General features: G+C 40.7%; 1 protein-coding gene across 4 annotated transcripts in view; it reads right to left on the bottom strand.

Moving 5' to 3' along the window:
* The window catches only part of LOC138038989 (atrial natriuretic peptide receptor 1-like), a 94,222-nt gene extending 81,721 nt beyond the window's left edge, over nt 1–12,501 (bottom strand). The window contains exon 1 of one of the 4 annotated variants that reach the window (XM_068885117.1): nt 12,288–12,501. The gene's annotated coding sequence lies outside the window, so the exon portion shown is untranslated. Of the gene's footprint in view, nt 168–1,903; nt 2,016–2,429; nt 2,577–12,287 lie in introns of those variants that run through there. The other 3 variants (XM_068885115.1, XM_068885114.1, XM_068885116.1) reach the window with 3 other exon arrangements.
* Nucleotides 12,502–15,000: the final 2,499 nt, after the last annotated feature.

Here is a 15,000-nt window from a genome sequence, read left to right as displayed (position 1 = left end):
AAAACCCCTCAACTAGCTTCAAAACGTGTTTTTCGGCCAAATCTCTAGTAGCCAAAGGGTTAAGAAAGTAACAAGATTTTTTGCTGAAAAATCCACTTTTCAGCCTAAAACGACCAAATCTGCCTATTGTATGTAAAATCAGGTGAAAAATTGGGTAAAACTCGATTTTTAGGTTTTTTGCTTAAGAGAATTTCAGACTCTGCAGACTGAAATTGGAATTTTTGTGGGGAATATACGTTAACTCCTAGAGACACTGAAGACTCGCTGAGCTCCACATTTTAAAACCACATTTTAATGTTTACTTCTTAAAAACCTCCGCAATACAATTAAAACGAAACAGACCATAGCCACAGTTCCTCGATAGTGGTCACACAACGTTCTCATTTGCTTGTTTTCGCAAAATTGTTTTCAATGTTGTTGTGTTTTTTATAGTGATATGGGATGCGATCCCTTGACGTCCGAATAGAATTGACTAGCAAGTTCCCGTGCGACTCTGGCTTTACTACAAACCGTTGTAGTAAAGACAGACAACAACATTACATCAACACGAGCAAACGAGCAAATAAGAACGTTGAGTGACGATCATCGGGGAACTGCGATTCTGTTTTTGTTTTTTTGTTCTCAAGAAGTAAACATTACAATGCTGTTTTAAAGTGTGGAGATCAGTGAGTCTTCAGTGTTTCTGGCAGTTGGCTTATATTATCTTAATTTGAAACAAACTCCGATTTTCGGAAAGACTACCTAAGTCAGATGCTCGCAAAAAGCAACTTCGATTTTAAAACAGACACACAAAAAAAAAAATCAAGATGTCCCTTAAGAACTTTCGTAGCTTCCGTAAATTCCTCAATGTTTTTGACTAATTTTCACCATAAATGAAGGACAGATGCCGGTCATTCGAAAACAACAGTACAAGAAAATAACTACAAAAATTGAAACAAAAAAATGGGAAAAAGAAAAGGCACCCCGACCCAGACACCGACCCCGACCCCGGCCCCGGCCCCGCGTTTTGGCTACTACCGTTATTACAAGCCACCCTACTTATAGAGGTTGACTAGCAGAGTTATGACAGAGTTATGACATTTGAGTTAGAAATACAAAAAGTATCCTAAACATGCATAAAAGCTAACCCTAGGCCTAATTAGGCCTAAACAAACGTTTTTAGGCCTAAGGTTAGCTTTTATGACTGTTGGCTTCTAAATTCTTGAATTCAGGATTTTGGAAACTTAACTCTAACGGCTACGATATAACTCTATGAAAATAACTTACTGTTCCAAACGTCGTGCTACTGCCGTGCCGAACTCAAATGAAATTGTCATTTCGATTTAAGCACGGCAGTAGCACGCCGTTTGAAACCATTATGCGCGGCACGGCTGACGTAGGTTTGGCACGACTACTTAGCACGGCAGTAGCACCACTTGGTTTCAAACGGCGTGCTATTGTTGCGCCGAACTCAATTCATATATTAATTTAATGTATTTTGGATTATTTGCATACTATTACGCTGGATGGATGGTTTGTTTGGCGCGACTGTATTAGGTTCGACGTTTGAAACCGCTGCCGTGCCATCGTCGTGCCACTGCCAAGCCAAATTCATTTGAGTTCGGCACGGCAGTGGCACGACGTTTGGAACAAAGCCGATGATACACGGTTCAACATTAGTTGATCAACAAATGTTGCAGCTCTTGTTCAACAAATGTTGAACAGTGTGTCGCGCCATGTTGAATGTTGAAATATGCCATTCAACACGTTGAATGTTGTTGAACGATGTTGAACGAAAATAGAGACCAGCTCTATTCCCTTCGACACCTTTGTGCAACATTATTCAACGTTACATTTGTTGAGCAACAAATGTTGCAAGATGTTGAACCGTGTATCATCGGCTTAAGAATAGCTGTCCCCTTACTTATATATGCTTATATGACGTTCTTCCATAGTTAGTCGTTGGCAGCCTGTAACAGACAGTAGTTCTTCGCCCGTGAGAGTTGTAGATCTTTTCAAAACAAGTTCAGTCTACGGATCTCTCCCTGGTTGGTTTGGCTTTGCTTTCAGGCTTTCTTTACCCAAATGGTGTCCACCGATCTCATAGCTGATTGAGGATCGATTTTGATCCATCCGGAGGATATGCAAGAGCCATTTCCCAAAGGCGCTTGATCTCCATCTCAGTTATCCTGAACTGCTAAAAGATCTCACACCATTACAGTGAATTCTGACTCAGAGGCTTTTTTCTTTAAAATCACCGACAATATTTCATTTCAGGGGCACCCAACGAGAATATAGTACAAAACGACCTAAAAAATCGCATTGTTAAACGTATGTTAGTATTTAAATGGTAGATATGAGCATATTTTTATCCCCTCTAAGTTTTTCATCTGTTCGGATTCCCTAGCTGAAAGTCTAGTGATCCGAAAATTATAGGGATCAAACCTTACCTTTTCGAAAATTTCAGCCAGAAAAAAGTCTCCCTAAAATTCTAGGTGACCTTATTAGGATAAAAATCCGTTAAAAATGGGCAAATATACCATGTTTTAGATGTTCGAAAATCCTAGGACAGGCAGGCAAGCAAGGAATTTTACAACAAATTTTCAGAAAATTCTAAATCTCAAATCGTCTTCCGAACAGATGTTTTCCGAAATTTGACGTTGGGTGCCCCTGTCATTTCTACAGACACTACATCAACGTGTTACAGTCAGTCCTTCAAACTGAAATAGTGTCTCGCAGACAATGTCAGTCTAATGTCAAGACTTCTAATGCTCAAGGAAACGAAACGTAATGGTTTCAAAAGCAAACTAAAATAAACATTGTAATAAACTTCTCCGACCGTACAGTGAAAATAAAGTGTACCCTTGAAGGAGATATTAATGCAAACTCACCGTGGTTATTTATCACTTTTCCCTCGCTTGATTTGAGTTTCTACTCGATATATGAAAAAGCGCTTTTCTTGCAAGCTAGCATCTTTAATCAATGTTCGATTGGAGAAAAATGTGGACCCTTCCAATCGGCAAATTATCGTTCAGAATGAGAGTTAAGTGATATTCTGGCGGCTTCGATGGAGAGTTGAAAACAGCGGGTTACAAAAATAATGTTAAGTCTGTATCCTCTATGTAGTTTCTTTGTTCATTCAATACCTGCTAATCATTGTAACTCGATGGAGCATATTTGCCCGTCGAAGTCATCTTCCTCAAAACTAATTGATAAATGTTTATCAACACATAAAATGACAGATGACAGGGAACCTTCATCTGCCGACAGGCCACAAAATTAAAGGTTCTTTAAGCTACTCGATAGGATAAAACAACTTCTAAGTATCCGCTATGGAAATAAATTTAATTTCCGAGCTCTTACTTAAGGATAGCAACTGCCAAATGTTAAACGATAAAAAATTGTAGCTACTTCATGGCAGTTTACTCTTTAGTATAGTTGCGATCAGAGTGTGTCTTCTTCCTCTTACTTGATCTTATCTTTGGTGGGCGCTGCAACAGCTTTTCCACGTGTGCGGCTGATAATCTGGTAGGGTCTCCTGCTCTAGTTTCCTCTAGTCCCTCGTCTTCTTCTCCTCTTTCCTCTTATGTTTTTCTTCCTTTGATTTATTTTTTTTTTTTTTTTTTGTACTGCTTTCCTGACTTTGCTCAGGCCTTTTGGTCCTTCTTTTTCTTTTCTTTCTTTACGACCGGTCAGGGCGGTCGGCAATGTGTTGCTGGAGCTAGTTCTTTTGTTCCTTTTGTTGGACTCGGCTTGTCGAGAGGTACCCGGATTCTCCACCAGCTTGTTGAAGGAAAATCTTTCGGGGGAAGAAAAGACTCTTCAACACTCTGGTTGTTTCTGATCTTTATTGGTCTTCTCGGGTCGATCTTCGACTAGTCCTTGCTCCACTCTCTATTTGTTAGGTATACAGCTCTTTTTATATGTTCCTAATCTGACTAAACAATCTGACAAAACACCACCGAGTGAACCACCGAGTGAACCACAAATAACCGTAATGACACCAAATAATAATTAAAACATTCCTAATGGCAAACTTAGTTGGCCTAGTGTACCAAACACCTTTCTCGACACCTGTTCCAATCCAAACCAAATTCATGACCTTAGGAGAAGACACACTCTGATCGCAACTATACTAAAGAGTAAACTGCCATGAAGTAGCTACAATTTTTTATCGTTTAACACAAATTTGCCTCTTTTGTATAGCGAATGCCTGTTCGAAACTTTCGTCAAGCATCACTGTTAAGCGTTTGATTTAATTATTATAGTGAAGGATTAAAAAAACGCTTGTCTTTTTCTCGTGTTTGGGAGTAATGGTTTACGCAATTAAAACTAAGCTCCGGTTACCCGAGCAAAGGGTTACCAGGGATGCATATTATGGTAGATCATGGTAAAATTTCGCCGGTGGCGTATCGTCTTCTTCCTCAAGATAAACATATATTTTTTCATTTCCCGTGTCCCGCGGGAAGACTCGAAATAAATATCAACCCTCGAAAACAGAATGAACCTTTTCCGCTTGTACATTTTGTTTTCCCAATACAGATCATGTGATAATACTCAGGAGGTTTGGTCCTTTGTTTTGTTCATTAAGAAGAGTGCATGTAGGTATATTCATGCTTGCATGCCCTCATTTTAATGAACAAAACAAAAGACCAAACCTCCTGAGTATTATCACATGATCTGTATTGGGAAAACAAAATGCACAAGGCGAAAAGGTCTATTTCATGTGAAAAAGACCAGGTGGCAAAAAAATACGGGTGATGTAGCAGCTCTCGTAACGCATACTGTCGTTGGATCGCTACCGTAGCCAAAGGCAAAAGACTAAACAATGGACGGTATTCGTATTCTCAGTATTGGACTGGAACTACAATCTCGGTCATAAATAGTTGTAACACTTTGCTTGAACAACAAGTGAAGCGCATCAAAGCTGTTAATAACGTACCCCTCCTCCTCCCTCCAACCTCCTCCTCCTCCCTTTAATCAATGTTGCATTTACCGGTTGGTTTTTGCACCCCAACCCATAAATATCAACATAGCTTGAGCTTGCAATCCATGGAGGCTAATGCCGGGGAATCTTTTCAAATGCAAATTCCCCCGATTTAGCTTCCATTGCAAGCTAGTTCCAGTCCAACTCTGAGAATAGGAAATTGGTCTATTGAAACAATGACTTAGACCGGGGCTCTCGCTTAGACTTAAAACCGCGGCCGAATAGAAACTGCTTAAAATACCAGAAAATAGCAGGTTACGAGAGCTGCTACACGGACGAAGTGCGTGATGCGTGTGTTCCGCCCGAAGCAAGGAAATGCCTTTATTTAATATCAATTTAAATAGATGCTAGAACAACATTTCAGTCTCCTTATCTTTTGGATGAGAAAGGAGGGTCGCTCTTGTACAAAAATCGTAGGTTTCGAGGTCGCCAGGAGACTGGGCATGGTAATTTTTTCTCATGATTATTTTATGTTTTTTACCCTCTATATCTTTACATGAAATATAAAAATCCTCTTAAATTTGATATTGGCTGTGTCTATTTGTCCGACAGGTGTACAAGGTCTTCAAAATGCTCCGTGTTCAAATATTTGATTTCTGTTATGCTATCGTCGTTTTAATCAACAAGACGTTCCAAACTACAGCTGCCAATTAGTGGTGGTAATTTCTCGTAACCCTGGGCTCAACAACATTTGCTCGTTAAGCGTGGCATTGATAATGATTAACGATTGGTCAATCGTTTACCGAGGCCTTACAGTCAGATGGTTGCACAACATTATAGAGACCGGGGTCTGAGTTTCAGTGTTCTCGAAAGTCCCGAAACGTTTCGGGTCATTTTCTGGTGTCACAATTCCCTTTGTATCTCAAGAACGGAGACGATTTAAGTCGTCAAACTTTGGATTCCTTTTTCTTTTTGTTTCCTTGAAAACCTGTTAAAAGATTAAAAGATCAGCTTTCCAAACCAAGCGGTTGGCAGTTTCACAAATGGCTTTTCGGGCCCTTAAAGTTATCGGGACTTTCGAGAAACGGGCCCCAGGCCTGGTGACCTTCGCGCAGAACAATGGCGAAAATAAGAGCGCATGGCCCTCTCTCACACCATACTGTATTCATACCAATACTGTATTCGAAATCCAAACAAGAGGAGTTTCTAAACTAGTGTACAACTGAGCGTTTAAGCGAACCTTTTTATTTCGTCTCATAACAAAAGCTACCTATAATGTTTTAATTTTTTTAATTGGTAAATAAGTTCACAAAGCACAAGTTAACGATAGTAAGATGCCAAAGCCAGAGGCTTATACGGCGTAGGTCAGAGAGTTACAATGTGCTGCTAAGTTACAATGAGAATAAAAAAAAAAAAATTAATAAGAACAAAATTTACAGAAAAAAAGGCAAACTATTACTGACAACATAAAAAGAATTTTTACTGCACATAAAGCAAAATAAACATAACAATAATGATAGAGTGCAAAAAGTGATAAAAGAAGAGTTTAAAGGGAGAAAAAAGAATTTGCGTTAAACTTAGTTTAAACTTATAATGTTTGAAAATAATCTCTCAGTTTATGCTTGTAACTAGAAAGAGTGAGTGAATTACGAATTCACGAATTGTTTATAATTTGATAATCAATTAGTATTATAGGTATTGTTGATAATCGTTTACCATTTCTTGTATTTTTTTTGTGGCTTCTGTAACCCGGTACTGTTCTATTCTCAATTTGCAAACCTTTCTTATTCTCTGTTTACGAATTCCCCATAATGCACTTTGTTTGCCCCCCAAATTTTGCATAAAGCATTGTTTTCAATATGCAGTGTCCCCAAGAGCATTTGAAAACAATAGTTTGTGCAAAATTTGGGGGGCAAACAAAGTGTATTATGGGGAATTCGAAAATGGAGAATTCTTAACTTCGTCTATGCTTTTAAACCCATTGTAATTATTATGGAATAATATTTTAATAACCTATACTCCAAACGCATCACTGTTAAGGAGTGAAGAAGAACTTTCACCACCGTTTCGCGTAAAACCACTCATACCAATTGGAAATCCAAAACAAGATAAACGTCGTAGATCCCTTGAGCCAACAACGTATCACCCCCAGGAGGATCGCAAATGGATTCACAGTCCAAGTTGAGAAGAAATTGAGAGAAAGTTACGGGAAACTCAACATTGGACAACTTCTGAGGAAATTCGGGAAACTGTAATTGCCCCGCGCGGGATTTGAACCCACGTCCCCCTGATCACTACAATATCGGAACAACCATGCTGGCAACATGGCTGATTGATCACTTAATGTGTGGCATTTATGTGGGGCTCCCTTAGGGCCAGTAAGTCCCACGTAAATGCCACAAATTTGGCCGAATTATAGGGAATTTACTGTTCATGCTTCCATCTTTATATGAGCAACGCGGGCTCTTCTTTCGCTGCCTTTTTCGCGTCCCCCCTTCCCCCCCAGACAATGTTAAAACATTCGTGCGATCGATGAACTACTCTCGACGTCTGACACAGTGAAAAATTAACATTGTAATGGAGGGAGGGGGAAAGCGGGAATTGTCTCACCAGCCTCAAGTTTTGGAATATAGGAATTGTGTAACCACGAATTTCAATTTTTGTGAGATCCCATGCCAATCCTGTGTGTTCTACATAATCGTATTTCTCCCTAAAGGATTTTCTCTCGGTTTGGATTTCCAAAAGTATCATGATAACGGAGCGCCGAAGGTGCACGCGCGGAGCACCGTGGTTAAGAAAATAGGGACCTTAAGATCTACGACGGCGACGTCGACGAAAACGTCACCACAAAATAGAACTTTGCCTCAGTATAAGTCTTTCGCGATTATTACATCTCGTTCACGTCGCACAATGTGGGCGAAGTATCCTAAAAATAAATTGGTATGTGTGGTTTCAGAGTAAAAATAGGAAATGAAAGATTCTCTGTTGCATGGTCACGTTGTCATCACAACCTCAAATTTGGTGATTTCAAGTCGTCGTCATGCAGAGAACCGCAAAATTTTGAGCTAAAATCCGTGCCGCACGTGGAGAACGATTATTTATGCTTATTTAACCAATGATATCACTGTTTTGTGGCGTTTTCGTCGACGTCGTCGTCGTCGATCTTAAGCTCCCTAATATCAAAAGAAAATATGGCCATGGTAGACCCATCCGTTCGTTCATGTAAGCCAATACGCAAAATGTCCGACTGCTGGAACCCGCGTTTTTTGGAGCGAAGTTTGTGTGGCCAGTGTACTGCATTTGACAAAAATTTGACACACAGAAATAAGACCACAAAAAACAAGCTTGGTGGTTTTTTAAAATAATATGTCGTACTACGAGGAAAGAAGAGAAGGAGAACGACTGACAGAAAACAGGCGAAATATCAGCGACCAACAATGAGAGAACAACGAGAACAACGAACAAGCAAAGCCCGAAAATAAAGAGACGAAATTATAATGACGAGCAGCGGAAGAAAGAATAAGAACGAGCGCGAGGGAACAGGCTGAATGATGGTAGAGAAAACGGCGAAAACGGAGAGAAGAAAGAGCACGGAAAATGGACTAATTAATAGTAACAATGAGCAGGCCGGACTGGTCGCATGGTAAGCAGACTGTAGCTTTTTCACAGGAACGATTGACTTGGGATAACTTCAAACGCGTAAGATCTTTATTACAGCGACGGTGTGACTACAAACAATAGAAAATCAACAAAATGACAATCGAGAAAATAAAATAAAAACGACACTGAGTGAAACAAACCCACAGAAAAACGCACTTACAGGGTCGTAACAGAGACTTAAGCTGTCCTGCCCTGCCCTGCCCTGCCCTGCCCTGCCGAATTTCCAACAAGCTTTGATGATTTATTCAGAATGGGTGGTTGAAAGCTAGTTGCGACCGTATGGAAAGGTCGTATTCCGGAATCGGTAACGGGAATCCTGAATGCAGAATTACAGGAAAAATTAAAAAACGAAAGGATGGAGGTCGGTCAAAATATTCTCTGAATATATTTCAATGAAAAGAGCTACAATAAATAAGTGGAATTCAACATTCTGCAAAGCCTTACAATTATTTCCTTGGCAGAGAGTTACAGATGATTGACAAGTTAATTTCCGCTTCATTTTCATAGCGTGGGAACGAGCAAAAATGCCAACTGAATACCTTTAAGTCTAAGATAAAGTTTTAACTGTCTTTTTTGGTTCATATACAAATTTTTCATGCAAATTGCTGATTCCTTGCTCTTTTTAGGTACACATGCGAGCGGTCAGACAATAAAGCGAACTAGAGAAACCTTCTAATTCTACGTTGATCGAATAAACAGATCGTTCTGGGGTTCCCAGAGTTGAGTTCACCCAAAGGGAAACTAAACATCACCAGTATTTTTGTCATGTGGTTGGGACACTGGGCAAGACTGTGCTTCGCCATTAAAAAGCCTCAGCGATGAACGATGATGAGCGATGATGAAGTTGTCGCCATCATCATGTGCAAATGATTATCTATGCCCTTGATCGAGTTGATGTGGACGTTTCGACTTAACCACCGGGAGATTTAGGTTTTCAGATGAAGTTTTTATTCATAAATACCACCAGATTACCTATATTTTTGTTCATTTTAAAACTAACTTGGGAGTTCTACGATACATGGAACAACTGGCAGGGATGGCGCAGTGGTGAGAGCACTCACCTCCCACCAATGAGGCCTGGGTTCGATTCTCAGATCCGACGTCATATGTTGGTCGAGTTTGTTAGTTTTCCCTTACTTCTTTCATCCATTCTTCCCGCGTCCTCTTCTTAAACTCCTTACTGTCCTCTTGACGGGTGCTGGTACCCCTTCGGGCCGCGGTGAGTAATCTCTCATTGCTTTCTGCCATATAATTTGCAAGCCCGATTGAGGCCTGGTCCACGCAGTCCTCGATAGATATTAATCCTCTGCCACCACTCTTTCTCGGTAAGTACAGTCTTGCTACACTATCTCTGGGGTGGAGAGCATTATACATCTTGAGATATTTCCTTTTTCTCCGGTCTAGTACCCTTAGCTCTTCTCGGGTCTAGCTGATAAAACTCGCTGAATACTTCATCACAGAGACTGCCCAAGTGTTGATCCCAGAAATGAGATGTCCCCCATCAAGTTTAGACTGTAACAATTTTCGGACTCTCCTGAGATATTCCTTGGTCAGGTTCTTTTTCATTTTTATCCCGCTGAAACTCATCTACCTCTAAAATGCCAAGGTATTTGTAGCTAATTCCCTCTTTCAGGTTCCTGATCTCCCTTCCGTCTGGCAACTTAATACCCTCAGCCTCAGACACCTTCCCTCTCCTAACAACGAGCTTGGTGCACTTTGAAAACACTGAAAATCCGGACAGTATTGACTAGAGATTCCAGGCCTATCTCAGACTTCGCATAGAGTTTAAGGTCATCCATATACAGTAAATGGTTCACCTTTTCTCCATTGAGATCGCATCCATACCTGGTCTTTCTTAGGAGCACGCTTAACGGAATGAGTGAGATCACAAATAGCAAAGGAGATAACGCATCTCCTTGGAAGATACCTCTATTGATCTTGACTTCCCCGATAGGTGTTGACATGGAGTGCAGCTCCGTCCTCCACTGCTCCATGCTCTTGAAGAGCAGGTTCTTCACGTTCGATGCGACCCCAAAGAAATCTAGACACTCCTTAATCCATGAGTGTGGCAGCATGTCACAGGTTCTTCTTCCCATTTCTAGAACTCTGCAGGATCATTTTGTCAATAAACAGAAGGTCGTGAGTTCCTCTCGACCCTTTCCGTGCGCCTTTTGCTCCTCCGGGAGGAGGTCCATCTCATCCAAGAACCAGTACACATCCTCTGATATCATTCCAGTAAGTAACTTCCACATTAGTGGCAAACACGTAATCGGTCTGTAGTTACTAGCATCATTTAATGAGCTCGTATCTTTGACAAACAGGAGTGTTCTCCCTTTTGTCATCCATTCGGGAACTTCCCCTATCTCCAGACACATTCCGTTGATCTACTAGCCTTGTGTGCATGCTCTTCATGTTCTTCAGCCAGAACCCCTGTACCAGATCTGGCCCAGGGGCCTTCCAATTTGGCATTTTCTTCAAGGCTGCCTTCAGCTTATCGATATCTATCCTCATATCATCGTGGCAATTTACAACAGTTTCACTTCTCAACTCCTTCAGCCATTCTGCATCTTTCCTGTGCCCACTCTCATTACTCCAGATTCCACTCCAGAAGTCTTTAGCATCATGGGGGTTTGGGGGTATATACTCATCTGAAGGTTCTTTATCCGGCTCGGCATAAAACTTACTTTGGTCGAAACCGAACAGTCTATTCTGTCTGTATTGCTCGACTCTGTCGGTGTATACTCTTGATCTTATTTGCTTTCGTCACAAGCCGCTGCTTTAATTCTTCTTTGACCACAAAATTTCCTTTGGTACTGAGATTATACTTTCTCTCTAATCTGCTCATGGTTTTCACCTTCCACGTTTTGTTGTTGTTGTTGTTACTGTTATTATTATTATTATTATTATTATTATTATTATTATTATTATTACTATTATTATTATTATTATTATTAACAGAAACTGTAAAATTCAATACCCTTCCTTTTACACGTGAGGACACGAGGTTTTCCTACAATCGATCGTGCAGTAATTTTCCACTCCTGATCACATTTCACAGGTGTATGGAAAACTACGGTGATTTTCTCACTATTTTTCGGCGGTTACGTCAGTGGACTATTTTAAAGACATTTCCGATTCCGGATTCCTCCTTTTCCATACGCCCACCGCAAACCTTTGATTGATTAGTGGTATTTCAATATGGTCATTTCTTTTCAAGATTTATGATATGTTATGAGGGCTGCAGGATCATCGAATAAGCTATCACGTGTTAGTCTCTCTAAATATATATGGGGTATTTACATGAGACCGGGACGAACTCAGACGGGTCATGAATGAACTTGTACCGGAATGCAATTTTTGCAGCCGTTTACATGAAACCGGGACAAAATGCTTGGTGCCTGGTTTCGGAACGAAATGATATGTGTTGTCTAATAAATAAATAGCTGACCCAAAAGCATACAGGCTTGAAATTTCTGGACCGGTCTGAGATTTGTTGTCATTTACAGGAGAACGGTACGAACTCAGACCGGTACAGTACGCTGCCCAGTTTCCGGCCACTTAAAATATACCGTGCAAAGCGTGACAGCCGTGTTCAAGTATAATTAAGTAAAGCATTTTTGCAACCGTATGGTAAAGATTATTTATTTATTTATTTATTTATTTATTTACAAAATACCGAATACGAGTTACGGGGATCAAAATATAACGAAAACCGTCCTACCCCACGTCAAGGAATGCCACGTGACCAGCCGCAACTTAGGGGGCGCGTCCATTAGACCAAAATTTCCGGTTTGAATTACCGAAATGTCCATATGTCGAATGGAACGGTATTTTCCACTTGACTGGAACTATCTCGTTCCATTCCTACGAACGAAGCGGTCTTCCCACTTCTGCAGTGTGGCCTTAGCACTCTCTTCAGCAAATGACGTTGAGGCTTGCTGAAATGGATCTTCCACAGTACCTATTTAATTAAAGACAAGTTTCGTTTCATACTCATTTACACAAATGGCGGGAAATTGTTACTTTCTACACGTTCAAGAAGTGTGTGCATTAAAAGAGTAAAGTCATGAAGCTCTGTCTTCGACTTACCCATGGCAGGGGCGGCATTTTCTGAATTGCCGACGCATTCATGTCGAAAAAACAATTCCACATCGTCTGACGTGAAGAAACACGCGGAACATTAAAGGTTTGTTAACGCCGCCATCTTTACCTCAATTTGGTCGAGGCAACAGTCACGGCTAGAGGAACTAGGGACGAGTTATGCCGGGAAGAAGTGCCAAATAGAACGGAAAATTTCCGGAATTTCCGAATTTCCGGGAAAAAGGGCAACCTCGAGAGTTTGACCGAAATTGTCGAAATGATTTTCCGGAATTTTCTGTTCCATTCGATCGATTTTGAACCGGAATTTTCGGAAAGTTTGATCGAATGGAACGCGTCCAGGTCTCTTTCTTCAATGACAAGGGAGAGACCCTGGAAACGAGGACTTAATTACCGTGGTTTCGCGGTCGTAATTTCATGATACGCTATCACGAGTATATGCAAATTAGAGTCATACGTTATTCTTAAACTATCATGTATGCCCATATATACTATCCACCGTAGGCACACTGTCTACAGTAGGAACAGCTATCTACACTGTCTACAATGGGAACAGCTATTTACACTGTCTACAATGGAAACAGCTATCTACAGTGTCTACAGTAGGAACAGCTATCTACACTGTCTACAATAGGAACAGCTATCTACACTATCTACAGTGTCTACACTAGGAACAGCTATCTACACAGCCTACAGTAGGAACAGCTATCTACACTGTCTACAATGGGAACAGCTATCTACACTGTCTACAATGGGAACAGCTATCTACACTGTCTACAGTAGGAACAGCTATCTACACTGTCTACAGTAGGAACAGCTATCTACACTGTCTACAATGGGAACAGCTATCTACAGTGTCTACAATGGGAACAGCTATCTACACTGTCTACAGGTGGAACAGCTATCTACACTATCTACAATGGGAACAGCTATCTACACTGTCTACAGTAGGAACAGCTATCTACACTGTCTACAGTAGGAACAGCTATCTACACTGTCTACACTAGGAACAGTTATCTACACTGTCTACAATGGGAACAGCTATCTACAGTGTCTACAGTAGGAACAGATATCTACACTGTCTACAATAGGAACAGCTATCTACACTATCTACAGTGTCTACACTAGGAACAGCTATCTACACAGCCTACAGTAGGAACAGCTATCTACACTGTTTACAATGGGAACAGCTATCTACACCATCCACATAGGAACAGCTATCTACAGTGTCTACAGTAGGAACAGCTATCTACACTGTCTACAGTAGGAACAGCTATCTACACTGTCTACAATGGGAACAGCTATCTACACTATCTACAATGAGAACAGCTATCTACACTGTCTACAATACGCACAGCTATCTACACCATCTACAGTAGGAACAGCTATCTACACTATCTACAGTAGGAACACCTATCTACACTGTCTACAGTAGGAACAGTTATCTACACTGTCTACAATGGGAACAGCTATCTACACTGTCTACAATACGCACAGCTATCTACACCATCTACAGTAGGAACAGCTATCTACACTATCTACAGTGTCTACAATAGGAACAGCTATCTACAGTGTCTACAATGGGAACAGTTATCTACACTGTCTACAATAGGAACAGTTATCTACACTGTCTACAGTAGGAACAGCTATCTACACTGTCTACAATGGGACCAGCTATCTACACTATGTACAATAGGAACAGCTATCTACACTGTCCACAATAGGAACAGCTATCTACACTGCCTACAATGGGAACAGCTATCTACACTGCCTACAATGGGAAAAGCTATCTACACTGTCTACAATGGGAACAGCTATCTACACTGTCTACAGTAGGAACAGCTATCTACACTGTCTACAATGGGAACAGCTATCTACACTATCTACAATGAGAACAGCTATCTACACTGTCTACAATACGCACAGCTATCTACACCATCTACAGTAGGAACAGCTATCTACACTATCTACAGTAGGAAGAGCTATCTACACTGTCTACAGTAGGAACCGTTATCTACACTTTCTACAATGGGAACAGTTATATACACTGTCTACAGTAGGAACAGTTATCTACACTGTCTACAATGGGAACAGCTATCTACATTGTCTACACTAGGAACAGCTATCTACACTGTCTACAGTAGGAACAGTTATCTACACTGTGTACAATAGGAACAGCTATCTACACTGTCTACAATGAGATCAGCTATCTACACTGTCTACAATGGGAACAGCTATCTACACTGTCTACAGTAGGAACAACTATCTACAGTGTCTACAGTAGAAACAGCTATCTACACTGTCTACAATGGGAACAGCTATCTACACTGTCTACA

The sequence above is a fragment of the Montipora capricornis genome, chromosome 2 (assembly GCF_036669925.1).
Source record: "Montipora capricornis isolate CH-2021 chromosome 2, ASM3666992v2, whole genome shotgun sequence".
Lineage (NCBI taxonomy): Eukaryota > Metazoa > Cnidaria > Anthozoa > Scleractinia > Acroporidae > Montipora > Montipora capricornis.
This window is presented reverse-complemented; position numbering and strand designations above follow the sequence as displayed.